The 14,348-nt window shown below is 38.9% G+C and overlaps 1 pseudogene; it reads left to right on the top strand.

Moving 5' to 3' along the window:
• Positions 1–9,912: 9,912 nt before the first annotated feature.
• Positions 9,913–10,929, top strand: LOC123649081 (annotated as a pseudogene).
• The last annotated feature ends 3,419 nt before the right edge of the window (positions 10,930–14,348 follow it).

Here is a 14,348-nt window from a genome sequence, read left to right on the forward strand (position 1 = left end):
CTGCACCGGCTCTGCGCCCGGGTGCTCTCCGCGCGCGCTAGAGTCAGGCCCAGCCGGGAGGGTGTTTGAGGGTAGAGCCCTTCCCCTTGCCTGGGATCGGCCCGCTGCGCGCGCCCAGACTCTGCCCACAGGAGACAGGAAGCAGCCAAAATGTTAACAGACCTGAGATCTGGCTTCAATTACCTCGTGGAAAGGGTTTCCGTGTAACTCCACAGTTATTGAGAAACTAGGGCATAATTTCGAGTACCCCCTCCCTCGCCCCAAATTTTCTGCTTCATCTACTTGGTAACGAGTTAAACAAGAGTCATTTGGAATCTCCAATGGCTGACATGTAGTGGGAGCTGCATCAACGTCCTGTTTCCTCCTTTCTTCCCTCAATAAACGTTAGTTTAACTGAGCAAGAGTTGCTGGTTGGTAATTCACAGCAAATCTTCCCTTAACCTTTGCTTCTCTGATTTAACAAACTGACCGTGAGTGTACTTTGCCCGTTGAGAAAATTAAACCTGATTACAAAAGAGCTAAATTTTTTTCACCGGTGGTAAGATAAGACTGACAGATTGTAAATACACGACCTGATGGGCATGCAACCTGTGTTTGCACAGGTCTCCTAGGTCAGAAGACCCTACACTTGGTTTTATTCTCTCTGTAAGTTTTGAACCCAGGCCCCACATTTTCGATTTGCACTGGGCCCTGCAAATTGTGTAGCTGGTCTTGCTGAAAGCACCAGTACCTGAAATGACCCCTGTGGACCTGACGTAAATACGGGTGGATGAGCTGCCACACAGATTACCTGCCAGAATCTATTGTGTGGCACAGGCCCATTCTGCCATACTGACTTTTGGAACCGAATTAACCTGTAGACTGAACCTGTGGACCTGTGGATCAATTGGGACTCAGACTGAAAATAATATTTAATCACAATAATGTTTTCATTTTGAGAAAGCATTGAAATGAATTTTTTTACTTTATTTTTACTATTTTAAAATATAACTCGCTGAAAAGGGAATTTTCTTCAAGCTGAGTTTCAACATTAAAACAGAATAAGAGAATATTCAACTTTGCAAGTTCTTTAGAACTGATAAATATTTGAACAAAGTCAAAGCGTTTACATTTAACAAATTGATTGCTGTGGGGTGCAGACTAGCCTAAAAACTGTAAGCATGAAGTCCTTTACTAAAGGCTTCTTGTGTTAAAACAGTGTGATAATAATTAGAGCTAAAATTTCTTTCACCCTGAAAAAGCAAAATTATAATAAATAGAAAAAGTTCTGTTTCTTTAATATATTAGGGATATATTATTATTTGGACATGGAAGCAAAGTAAGCTGAAATCACAAATTAAAGTTGACATTTCTGATAATGAAACTAGTAATAAAAACGGATTAATATTAACTACCTAAAGAAATAGTCTAATGAAAAATCATCTGTAAACATGTGGCTTAGGAGATTTAGGACTCTTGTTTTGAACTGAAATGAGTAGGATGTAATTTTAGGGAGGCAATAAAGCAATGCAATGAAAGTGAGAAAAACAAATCTATTTAAAGTCTGTAAAAAGAGATCATCTTTTGTTGTAGCTCCAGCTGCCTTAGCAAAAATATCATAGATTAAGTTACTTAACAAATTTATTCCTTCACTATTCTGAAGACTGGGAAGTCCAAGATCAAAGTGCTGGCCAATTCTGTTCCTGGTGAGCACCCTTTTCCTGATTGGCAGAGAGACACCTTCTTGATATTATATATCTTCAGGTTGGAGGAGAGTCTGGTCCTTTCATCTTCTTATCAGGGCACTGATCCCATTCTTGAGGACTCCACCCTCATGATGTGATTATCTCCCAAAGGCCCCACTTCCAAATACCATCATGTTAAGAATTTAGGTTTCAACATATGAATTTTGGGAAACACATTCAGTCCATAGCAGAGATGATTTTGAGAGAGTCTAGAAAAGGCACCATACATGGAGAATGATGTCTATTGGACATCAGATATGCTACTTGAGAAGTATCCTTGTGGCTTTTCCACAGAGTGGATCAGAGTTTCCCAACCTTGGCACTGTTGATATTTGGAGCCAGAAAATTCTTTGTGGTGGGTGGGGAGCTATTCTGTGCATTGTAGGATATTTAGCAACATCCTTGTTCTCTACCAGCCAGATGTCAGTAGTACCCCCAAAAAGCTTCAATACCCCAAATGTCTCCAGACATTGCCAAATGTCCACTGGGGGTAGAGGGAGGAGAGGGGCAGCAAAATTTCCCCTAGTTGAGAACCACTGGCCTAGATAAATATTTCAAAACTCCCTCTATTTTCATTCTATTCTCATCCAGTGACATTTCAAAAAAGAATAGTCTCCATTGTTATTTTAGAAATCAGAACTTAAATTAATAATGCATTAGTCTCTGGTGAATCTAGTTGGGATGATACATTTCCTAGGAGGCTTATGACCTCTGAACATGGTATTCACCTTATAAAATTGAGTTTCTGGTCCTCTACTCTGAGGACCAGACTTTGGATTATGGGAACTGAACCAAGTATGCAAACTTATGGCCCTATGCCACTCTTCCACCTTGACTTTTTATCTTAGTTCTAACTGCAAAGTGCAGTACAGTAAGTACAGACAAACCTTAGCAAAGATTCTCTCAGTCACACTCATATTGGCAAATATCCAAATTTCACATATTCATTTCCATTTTATTTTCCAAATTTTTTAAAACTTTCTTAAAACCTAAGGCCCATATTTCGTTTACATCATGTATTTACACTCTCCGTTGTTCCTGATTTGTTTCAAAAAGATGGAGTTAATATGTTAACTGCCACAGACCCAGACATTTGTATTAGCCATTGTCATTATTATTTTTGTTAGCTTGAGAACTAAAACTATAGATTTATTGCTATTCAGAGTGACTTCAATTCTTTTGCCAACTTTTGCTGTATTACAGTACTCTTTCGATTTTTTAACATTCTACATATTTGTTGATCCTCAATGTGTCAGTTTATTCATAATTTGCAAAGTCCCACTGATAGTTTATTAGAAACAAAATGGACCCTGGCCACCTGTTAATCATTGACACTTGTTAATCATTGAAAGACAAGTTCATTAACTGTTCTGGTGAAAATTAATTAACTAATTAATTTATACCTCCTGACAACAGTTACTTTGTTGGAAAAATTCTAATCCTATGGTGTGTGCATGAACCATAACCCAAGGATTCAAAGGCCACATGTGGCTAGGGCTACTGTATTGAGTGGCACAGATATAAATATTTACATCATCTCAGAAAGTTCTTTTAGACAGCTCTGATGTAGAGCAATACCTACCTTTTACATAGTATCTTTTTTCCTTTACATAGTTTTAAAATTCAACGAATATTTGTGTGCAAATCACACAGTTTTCATGGAAAAGTATTAATTTTTCATGACCCAATTCTATCTTTATAAGTGGATAAGGACTTCTCTGAAGGAGGTGATCATTGTGGTGTTAATCATGGGAAGATGATGTACATTCACAGGACGAGAATTCATAAATTGGGTTGATGTAGATAAAAATGAGGAAATACTCCCATGCAGTAATTCAATTACTGACCCTGGCATAGATGTTAGAATTACATCTTTATTTGGGTTCTGGTTACATGGGTGCACACATTTATCAAAACTTATCAAAGTGGACTTAAGATCTGTGTATTTCACTCTATTTATATAAATGATACCTCACTTAGATAGGTATCTTTCTCCTAACACCAGCTCTGTTAGCTAAGAGATTGGGTTCTGGTGTTGGCATTTTATTTCTTCCTTTTTCTCTAGGACTTACTGGTTGACTTTTTTCTTTAAATTTCCCCTTTCCTATTTGTTTACTTATTTATTTATGGTAAAATATACATAATGAAATTTATTGATCCAGGAAATGAATGCTACCGACTATGAAGGGAGGAAATATATCTTTACTTTGAGCTATTAATTTTTGTCAATTGTTATGTCTTTTATTCCCTTGACTCTTTAACCATTTTGTTCCGAATATAGGTAATGCTATTCATGATTTTTTTCTCCTTCTCCTTTCTTTTTCCCCTCTGTCTCTCAATTATGTCAGAAATTTTCTATTATTTTGGGGTTCTTTGTCCCAAAGAAATGAATTTTGATTTTTGTGGATCCTCTTTGTTATCTCTTCATGGAATTTTGTTTGTTGTTAATTTCTGCTCTAGTTTTTATTATTTCCTTGTATTTTATTTAAGTGTATTCTGTTGTCCTTCTTCTTTCATCTTAATCTGGATGCTTAGCTCATTCAGTAGTCTTTAACGCCAGAATCTGAAGAAATAAATTCCCCTCTAATTACTACTTTATCTACTATGTTGGGAAAACCCAAGGCCATCCTCAAGTTCAATAATGAGGTAGGAGAATTCAGAGAACTTAGACAAGCTGTTATACTCATGGTCGTGGCTTATTACAATGAAAGGGTATAGAAGAAAATCAAAAAAAGAAAAAAGGCATGTAGGACAGAGTTCAGGAGGAACCAGGCACAGCTTTCAGTTGTTCTCTCCCTGTGGAATTATATGGACAAAACTTGATTCTCCCAACGATGTGTGACGATACGGACAAATTTTTGTCAACCAGGAAAGTTCACTCAAACCCTTATGTCCAAGGTCAGACACATAGGCATGGAGCCCCGACATGATTGACCCTAACTACTCAACCTCCACCGCATCTCCTCCCCTCTAGGTGAAACTGATACAGTATGACCCAGGGCCCCAGGTGAGCAAAGACAGGTGTTCACCATAAATCACATTATTAACACAAACTATCTGGCATGGCCCAAGGCCACAGACATACAAATACTCTTACCAGCTAGGATATTTCAAGGGCTGATAGCCAGTCAAGGACCAGTCTTTTCTTTGGAATGAGCAATCTCAAATCTGCTGAGTCAACCCTTTACTATTCACTTAGATTTTATGGTTTTATTTTTTAATTTTATTTGTTTGAATCTATAAACTATGTTGTTTTTTACCTCTTAAAAATATAAATAACAGATACTATATAATATTCTACACTTTCTACACCTTGCTTTCTTCACTTGAAGTTGTTCCATATCTGTAAAAAAAACCCCAATTTTTTCATTCTTTTTGATGGCTGCATTTTATTAACCAGTTTTCTAGTGATAGACATCAGAAGTTTTTTTCTCCAATTTTTTTTATTCCAAATAAAGCTAAAATTAATAATTGTGTGTGTGTGATTTTACTTATGTTCTAATATGTTTGTAAGATATATCCCCAAAGTAAAATTATCCAGCCAAACAGTAAGTTCAAATGATATGTTCATCTCTAATATTGATAGATAGTACCCATCAATAAACTGTTTTCTTTAAAGGTTTCACCAACTTTTACTCCCTAGTACTCTTGCCAACTCAGTGTATTTTAAAACATTTTTGTTATCCTCAGTGTATTCCAATATTATACGAATAATACCTTTGTAGCATTCATTTTTATTTCATTCATGATGAGTAAACACTTTTGTTTTTTATCAATGAACTGATTGTATATTTTTTTTGTCCATATTTCTGGTGACTTATTGGTCTTTTCCTTATTGACCTGAAAGAGCTTTATTATACCAATGATATTAGCCATCTGTATGCATTATGAATCGGAAATATTTTTCCCAACTTTTTGTCCACCTTTTTATTTATTTTGGATTTTGCTGCACATTTTTTAAAGTTTATACAATGGGATTCGCCATTCTTTTATGGGGGGGTTCACTATATTGTGCTTTTAAAAAAACTTTTTCACTCTGAAGATATGAAAATATTCTCTCAATGTTTCTTTGACTGATTTTATTATTTGATTTTTAAAATTTAAATCTTTGATCCATCTGAAATCTTGGTGTCAATTATAAAGTAGAGCTAGCCAGAAGTGATGGCTCACAACTGTAATCGCAGCACTTTGGGAAGCTTAGCCAGGAGGATTGCATGAGGCCAGGAGTTCGAGACCAGCCTGGATAACATAGTGAGACGCCCCCCCATCTCCACAAAAAATAAAAAAATAATTGGGCAAGGTGGCACACAACTGTAGTTGCAGCTATTCAGGAATCTGAGGCAGGATCACTTGAGTTGAGTTCAAGGCCTCAGTGAGCTATGATCATGCCACTGCACTGCAGCCTGGGTGACAGAGTGAGACAATGTCTCAAAAATAAGTAAACAAATAAAAAATAAAGTAGAGCTAAACTAATTTTTGTTCCAAATGGCTCTTCATTTATCCCAACACCATTTATTAAATTATCTATTTCTCACTAACTTGAAAAGTCACCTTTATTGTAGTATAAACTGCCACATGTGTGAGGGTCTATTTATAGACACTCTGTTCTGATTCATTGATCAGTTTATTTAAGTATGTGTCAGTACCACACTGGAGTTTGTGAGTTTTTTTATGGGGTAGAGGGGTAGGTGATGAAGGACAGTGTTGACTTCTGTGAGGTGTAAAATTTCGGTTGAGTTCTAACCAACATGCAGAAAAGTGCACAAATCACAAGTATAAAGCTCAATGAACACTCACAGTGTGAATATACAGTACAGTATGTTCTCGGTACTTAGACCAAGGAACAAAACATTACCAGTACCCAGATGCCTCTTCCAGTCACTCCCCTCCTGAGGGCAACCGCTACCTGACTTAATCCTGACTTCTAATGGCATAATTAGTTGTGCCAGTCTTGAAATTTATGTGAGTTGAATTATTCAGTATCTACTCCTGTCTGGCTTCTTTCACGCAACAGTATGGTTATGAGATTCAATTACGTTGTTGCATATAGTTGCAGTTCATTCAGTCTCACAGCTGTAAAGCATCCCACTGTATTAGGTTGGTGCAAAAGTAATTTCAGTTTTGGGCCATGAATTTTAAACCGTTACAACTAGGCTAAAACACATCTTTATTAATCTAAATAGGAACCACTACAATCAACACATTTTTGCCAGTAAGAAATAAGTTTGTTTATTCCTGTAGCGTAAAATTCCGTGGAAAGCATTTTCTGCATCCTGCTGGTTGTGGAAGCATTTTCCCTGCAAAAAGTTGTTGAGATGCTTGAAGAAGTGGTAGTCGGTTGGTGAGAGGTCAGGTGGATATGGCGGTTAAAACCACTCAATAAATATTTAAGTTAAATTGATAGAATTATTTGCATAGTTTACAAAAATGTTATTCTATAAAATATCCAAATAACATCTGTGTTAACAAATATCAATGGCTCTTTGATTTAAAAGTGGTGAAAGACAAGCTAATTATGTTTTTTCTATACCCATACATTTTCCATGACACTACAGATATTTAGAAGTAGGCTATTTTGGCAAGGAAGAGCTTTGCTGAACTCAGGAAAGCACAAAGTAGATACAACTGTAGGTTTCTGAACTTTTGAGAAGGAAGGTTAATTTTCTATAAATAATTTTTCACAACTGTGTTTCTTATATTCATACACAAGTATCTTAATTGCTGTATTACCAGTTTGCTGCACTAGGTGGAGATATGAGGCATAATAATAACAAATGCTCTCAAAAAGGAAAAATAACTGGATATTTTGAGGAAATGATTTATTTGCAGAAAAGAAACTACAGCTTGTGAGATGTCATTTTAAAGGAAATAATCTTCCACGTTACGAATTGTTGCCCTCCGGGGGAAATGTTTGCTGGGATTGATCATAAATAGTTCACTCGTTAATATTTCATCCGTGAACTGAGTGAACTCCTTCATTTATTTACCCATTCATTTGTTCATTTTTTCATTCACTGACCAAGAATGAATCAAGCGCTTAGTTTTCCCAATATTGTTGGGCATTGGGGGTACAAGATAAGGAGAATACAATCCCCATTCCTCAGGAAGCTCACAGCCTCAGTCACATAAGGGACAAAAGTATATAAACTATCAATTAGAATATACCCGGGGCAGAATCCTAGAATGGGTTAAAACAAGGTGCCATGGTGGCACAAAGAGAGAAATGGCTAGCTCTTACTGAGTACAAGATGCTTGGGATGGGTTTTCAGGAGTGAATAATTGAGAGGCAGTCGAGAATGGGAATAAGTCTACAGCAACGGTCCAGACAAAATCAGGTGAGTATCTATGGGGATGGAAAGGAGAAAATAAACACCCAAGATGTGGAGGAGGTAGAACAGGTTGGACTTAATGGCTAAATGATTGTGAGGATCAGAAGGGAGGAGGAAATTTTCTAGACAGTTTCAAACAAGTTCTGGGTAGTTCAGGATAAAATTTTAACTTGACTAGGAGATTGAAAATAATTTTAATAAAATACCTCTACTCATATCTTAAATTGTAAACTGCCTTCCCACTCTTTCCTTCTTCTTGAGATCTCACCCCATTCTGTTTACTCTGGCATGTGAACTTGTCCTTCCTGCCAAATGAGTCAGTCTCAGTCTAGATTTGTGCTGACATGTATTAAATTTCCTGTAAAAGTAAGAAACTAACATGTCATCTCTCCCTCTCTCTCTCTCTTTCTCTCTCTCCCTCTTTCTCCTCTCTCTCTCTCTCTTTCTCTCTCCCGCCCCACATAAACACACATACATACACATGCCACACATACACACACATGGGGACAAGTACATAGAAGAAAAGTGTAGTGTCATTTGTAGAAAATTACAAATAAAAAGGTACAGAATGACTATTCATAGAGCATAAAAACAATCTTGCACTCATAATGCAACCCAGGAAATATGCAATTGTTATCATTGAGTGTTCTTAAATTCTGGGCTAGAACATGGGACTTACTTCAGGTATGTAAATCATGATTCACGCACATCTATCTGGAATAGTTTGTCTAAGCTGTTTTGTAAAATCCTATTATTTATGCAAAAAATGAGAATCTAGATTTTAGTTTTTGTTTCCAGTCTTCCTTTTAATTTGTGCTGTGAACTTAGTTCTGCTTTCATTTAATATCCATATGTTTAATTTTATTCGTCCCGAACACAGGGCATACAATAATACACACCCAATGAGTGTGTGAGATTCAACAAGAAGCAGGCTTGCCAGGAGCCCATAAACCAGCCCAGGCAACTGCCAGAGGCAATTGGAGAAGGAGAGAAAGAGAAGAGAAGCCGAGGTCACAAAGAGCACCTTCCCTACAGGCAGAGTAGGGAAGAGCCAGAAAAAAATCAAACTTCAAAAATTCTGACTTGCTGTTAAAACTTTTGTGTCTTTTTGATTTGCATACTGGTGAAACAAAAAGAACTCAGGTGTGTATATGTGAATCCCATCCAGGGATTTCCCCAGCCTCCCTATCCACATCTTCACCTGCATCCATATCACCTCTGTCTATTTCTACACCCTTATCTAGCTCAAACCCAATTTCGTACCTTCTCATCTTCCTGCCCCTCATAACTGGATCATTCTCACCAATAGAGTGGACGGAAGAGCACTGGGATCAACTGCAGGCGATGTTCATCGACTAGAACAAACTCAGCAAGTACAAACTCCACCTACCTTTACAGTATACATCTGAGAAAATTTGTAAAGGGTTCAAGTCTAAATTGTGTAAGATGTAACGTGAGCTGGTGGAACATAAGAGATTTATATCAAAAGGTCATAGTTCACGGGGTTCCTCGGAGAAGTGGTTGATTCTAGGCCTGGAGCAGGGAAAACCTAATTGAGCCTGAAAATCTTGTGGTGTCAGAAAATAAAGAAAGACTCAAAGCACCACAACCAACAGCCCCACAATGACGGGGCATGTCAAAAGCACATAGGAGTCAACTTAAAGGAGTTCCCAATGGCCAAAGTTGGAACAATGTGAGTGACAAAATAAATGATAGTGTTGGATTATAATCTAGCAGAATAAAATAAATATCCATGAGTCCATACATAGCAACATAAATAAATAACTGAATGAATACCTACATAAATAAATGCAGGGAGGAAGGAAAGCTCTTCTTTATAGGAGAATTGTAATTAATAAATGCAGAAGGCTTTTTTTGTTGTTCTTTGGATGCCTCTGCTCTTGCTGCTGTGTGGGTGGCATGGAGGGAGGAGGCAGGGACCCATGAGTCCCCCATGGGCTCCTGCTCTGTGGCCTGGGGCCCCTGGCAATGCAGGCTGCCCATGTTACCTGAACGTCCAGGCCAGGTCCCCGGAGAGCGGCTGCTCATGCCCACCAAGATGGTCCCCATCCTGCCCTACAATGGGCACAGATGATCCTTGGGTAAAGGAGAACGGGGAAGCACTGGTGAGGAGAGTTACTGTTGATGCCTTTTACATGGATGCCTTTGAAGTCGGTGATGCTGAACTGGAGAAGTTTTTGAACTCAGCTGGCTATTCCACAGAGGCTGAGAAGTTTGGCAACTCCTTTGCCTTTGAAGGCACGTTGAGTGAGCAAGTGAAGACTGATATCCAACAGGCAGTTGCAGGTGCTCCCTGGTGGTTACCTGTGAAAGGTGCTAACTGGAAGGGCCTGACTCTACTGGTCTACACAGACTAGACCATCCAGTTCTCCATGTCTCCTGGAACGAAGTGGTTGCCTACTGCACTTGGGCAGGAAAGTGGTTGCCCATAGAGGTTGAGTGGGAACATAGCTGTCAAGGAGGCCTATGAAATAGACTTTTCCCTTGGGGCAGCAAACTGCAGCTGAAAGGCCAACATTTGGCAGGGCGTTTCCGGTGATCAACACTGGAGAGGATGGCTTCCGAGGAACTGTACCCATTGATGCCTTTCCTTCCAATAGCTATGGCTTATCCATCACAGTGGGAAATGTGTGGGAGTGGACTTCAGACTGGTGGACCCGTTCATTCTAAAGAAACATTCAACCCTAAAGGCCCCCCTCTGGGAAACACCAGGTGAGGAAAGGGATCTTCCATGTGTCATAGAAACTCCTTGCCATAGGTATTGCTGTGCTGCTCCAAGCTGGAACACACCTGACAGCTCTGCTTCCAATCTGGGATTCTGCTGTGTGGCTGTCCACCTGCCCATCATGGACTGACAGCCAAGAAGAGCCTTCCCGAATCCAAGAAGTTGTGTCTAATCTGCACTGGGCTTCCCTCAGAACTCTGAAGATCTTATGCAAAGAATTTTCATCCCCAGGTTGGTTACAAACCTGCCCAATGGCCAAAGTAACCATCTTCCAAGACCAGTTCGCTGACCTGTGTCAGTGCACGCGCTTTATTGCTTGGTGCATCTTTGGAGATCATCTCCATGTTTTGCTTTGGAGAGTCTTTGAAAGAGGAAGGGGAGTGGAGGGAAGCCTGAACCAGGCTTCTGGAGGCCTGCGTCCTACCCAGGCTCTGACACAGGAGTTAGACCCCAGGGTCCAACACTTGCCTTTCCTGGGCCTCAGGGCCCTCATGTATCAAATGAGAGGTGGACAACATGGCCTCTGAGGTTCTACCACATTCTAAGAGTGATATCAGATTCTACTGTGATTTCATAGTGAGAATTTATGGCAGATTATTTTTTATCTATTTTTTTTAACGTGTGAACCTTGGGTGATGCTAATCATGTAAAATAAGTGTTCTCTGAATGTGTTATTTTCAGGGGTGGTGGTGACTCCTTTATATTCATAATACACTTTGTTTTTTCAAGGAAATCAGTGTCTTTTACATTGTTCTGTGAATCCCACGCAGGCCAGTGATGGTATGCTAAAGGTCTGCAATCTGAACACACAGGAATGTCTGTGGGGTGACTCTGTGTTTTATCTTTCAACATTAAGTCCTTTTGGTTCAGAGGGGCAGTTATAAGCCATATTTCTCTTTCTGCCCACAGCCTTTGGTGAAGGAGAAATATGTACTAAATAGGAAATCTGTTTCATTCTAGATATAGAAGAAAAGGAAGAAGGACTTTATATTAGCTATATTCAGGGTATCCAGTATTTTGTAATAGAGAAGTAGGAAATCTTGTTGGCTATGGACTATCAAATGCTTTGAGTTATGCACCATGTTGAATTAACTGGTATCTGCTAAATAAGGATAATAAAATAAAATAAATACAGGAGGAATGAGGAGAGTGCAAAATCACTATTGTATAATCAACACAATAGTAATTGTTGCAGGATAGATCTACTGATAGATCCTAGGATCCATGGGTGAAAGTTTGAGGTCAAACAGGCAGGACATCAGCACAGTCTCAGTGTATCTCCTCCAAGATGTAATATCTATCAGTTACAAAGGGAAAAACACTGAGTTTATACTGGAGAAATCTGATAGATGCCACCTTAGCTAAGTGATCAAGGTTAAGGTCACCAACAATAGGATACGTCCACATCACGTATTTGCTGATATGCTGCACTGAGAAGGGTGCATCACCTCTGTGGTATTCTCGCCCCAGATCCATAACCTCACTCTAATCATGAGAAAACATCAGACAACCCCAACTGAGGGACATTCTACAAAATACCCGACCAGTACTCTTCAAATGGTCAAGGTCATAGAAGGCAAAGCCTGAGACACTCTCCCAGATTGGAGAAGACTAAGGAGACATAATACCCAAATGCAGTGTGGGCTTCGGGATTGGATCCAACAATGGCAAAAAAGATGCTAGGGAGAAAACTCATAAAATTCAAATTAGGTTTGTAGTTTAATAGTATTGCCAATGTTAATTTTCTGTTTTAGATCATTTAACTATGGTTGTATAATTGTTAAATTAGGGAAAGCTGGGTGAAGGGTGTACATAAACTCTCTGTACTCTTTTTGCAACTTTTCTGTAACTCTAACATTATTTAAAATTTAAAGTTTTATTTTTTAAGACCTTGGTTCATGTCTCAGCTGCAGCATTTATTAGCTCTGTGACCTTTCTGGGCCTCAGTATTCTAACTGAACAACGAGTTAGGGAGGATGATCCTTCAGCCCACTCTGGAGAACTGCGGAGTGGCTTTCTTGACCATAATGTTTGCCTTCCTTTACTTCAACCAGCCGAATGGCCATTCATCAGCAGTTGTTGAAAGGGGGAATCTTGAAAATAGTCATGAAATTATATTTGCAGGTAATTTGTCTCCGAGGTTCAGCTTTCCAATTTAATGCAGAAGGATACAGGATGGGAGAATTATTCCCAGCTTGTTAGGGGTCAGAAACTGCTTTCACTGTTACCATGCCAAGAGGCAACTTACCCAAAAGTATTGTTAAAATAAAGAGAATTTTTAGAAGAAAACACAAAAATACAATATTACCTATTAAACATTAGTGGAATTGTGAGGGGTCATTTCGCTTCAGTTTTCTTAATGTTATCATTGTCTTTTTAGAGTTAAAAATACATCTACCAAAAAAATGCTTGTACTTGTAATAGATAAATGTATTGTTGAAACTCACTACCTCTCTAATCCTAGCAACTAGAGAGAATGTCCCAGGAATGCTTTGGCAGTTAAAAAATAAATCAGCTTGGCAGTGATCATTTCCCTTGATACCCTCCCACACACCCGCATATGCATTTCTCTTGACCACTACGGACATTCCAGTCTCTTTCCTTCCAACAGTATCCGCCTGCCTGCAAGAACTCTTCCAAGGGGCCTTCATCCCCGCAGAAACACGGCCTCTATTCAAGTATGAATCTGAGCTCAAGGATGCAATGCCTCAGCCTGGGAAGGCGCTTCTTCTCAGCAAAAGTTCAGCAAGGTTTTCCTTAGTCTCTGACAATCGTCATCTTTACCATTCCACCTTTTTCTCTTGTTTCAAAGTTCTACTCTTCAAGCTTCTCCTTCAACCCAACAACTAAGTGTTTTTAATACTTTGCCCTGCCTTGTACAGTACTGCTGTAAGTGTTCTAGGAAGGTGAGGTGGTTTTTTTTTTTTTTTTTTCCAGTTTACTAGAACATTTCTATAATAAAATCTCTGTAGAGTACAAATCCTCTCTGGGAGCCCATTTAGAATGGTTTGCTTCCAGAAGAACTAGCAAGACCTTTTCAAGGCCTCCCCCTATGGAGTGCTCACAATCACATGACCCAAGGAAAGCACATGCTTTCTGCATTACTCAGCATCATTATGGAAATAAGAAAATGACATGCTGGCAGTAAGGAGGCTAAGTCGATACTTGTTGGGATTACATGACCCCTTTTTAATTGCGTGGAGCTCCACTTAGTTGTTTAATGTTAGCCATTTCCTTGAAGGTGGTTCCTTTACCACCAGTCCTAGGTTCTACCATGGAGTGGCTTTAATCCTTACCCAGATTAATCTAAATATCTGAGGTTTTCTCCCTTCAAGCACCAAAACAAAAATATTTAAGCTGTTCTCTAGAGAATTTCTGCATCCTTGTACCTAAAATAGAGTATACTGCATATAGTTTAACATTTCTGGATGAACCCTATTATAAAATGTGATGCCCTGTGTCTAGGGAAATACAGAGCTCTGTGTGATTTTTGTCTTAATTATTCCAGGCCCACACTGCTTTTAAATTCTGAGGTCATACTTGGAGTGT

This window comes from Lemur catta, chromosome 13 (genome assembly GCF_020740605.2).
Source record: "Lemur catta isolate mLemCat1 chromosome 13, mLemCat1.pri, whole genome shotgun sequence".
Lineage (NCBI taxonomy): Eukaryota > Metazoa > Chordata > Mammalia > Primates > Lemuridae > Lemur > Lemur catta.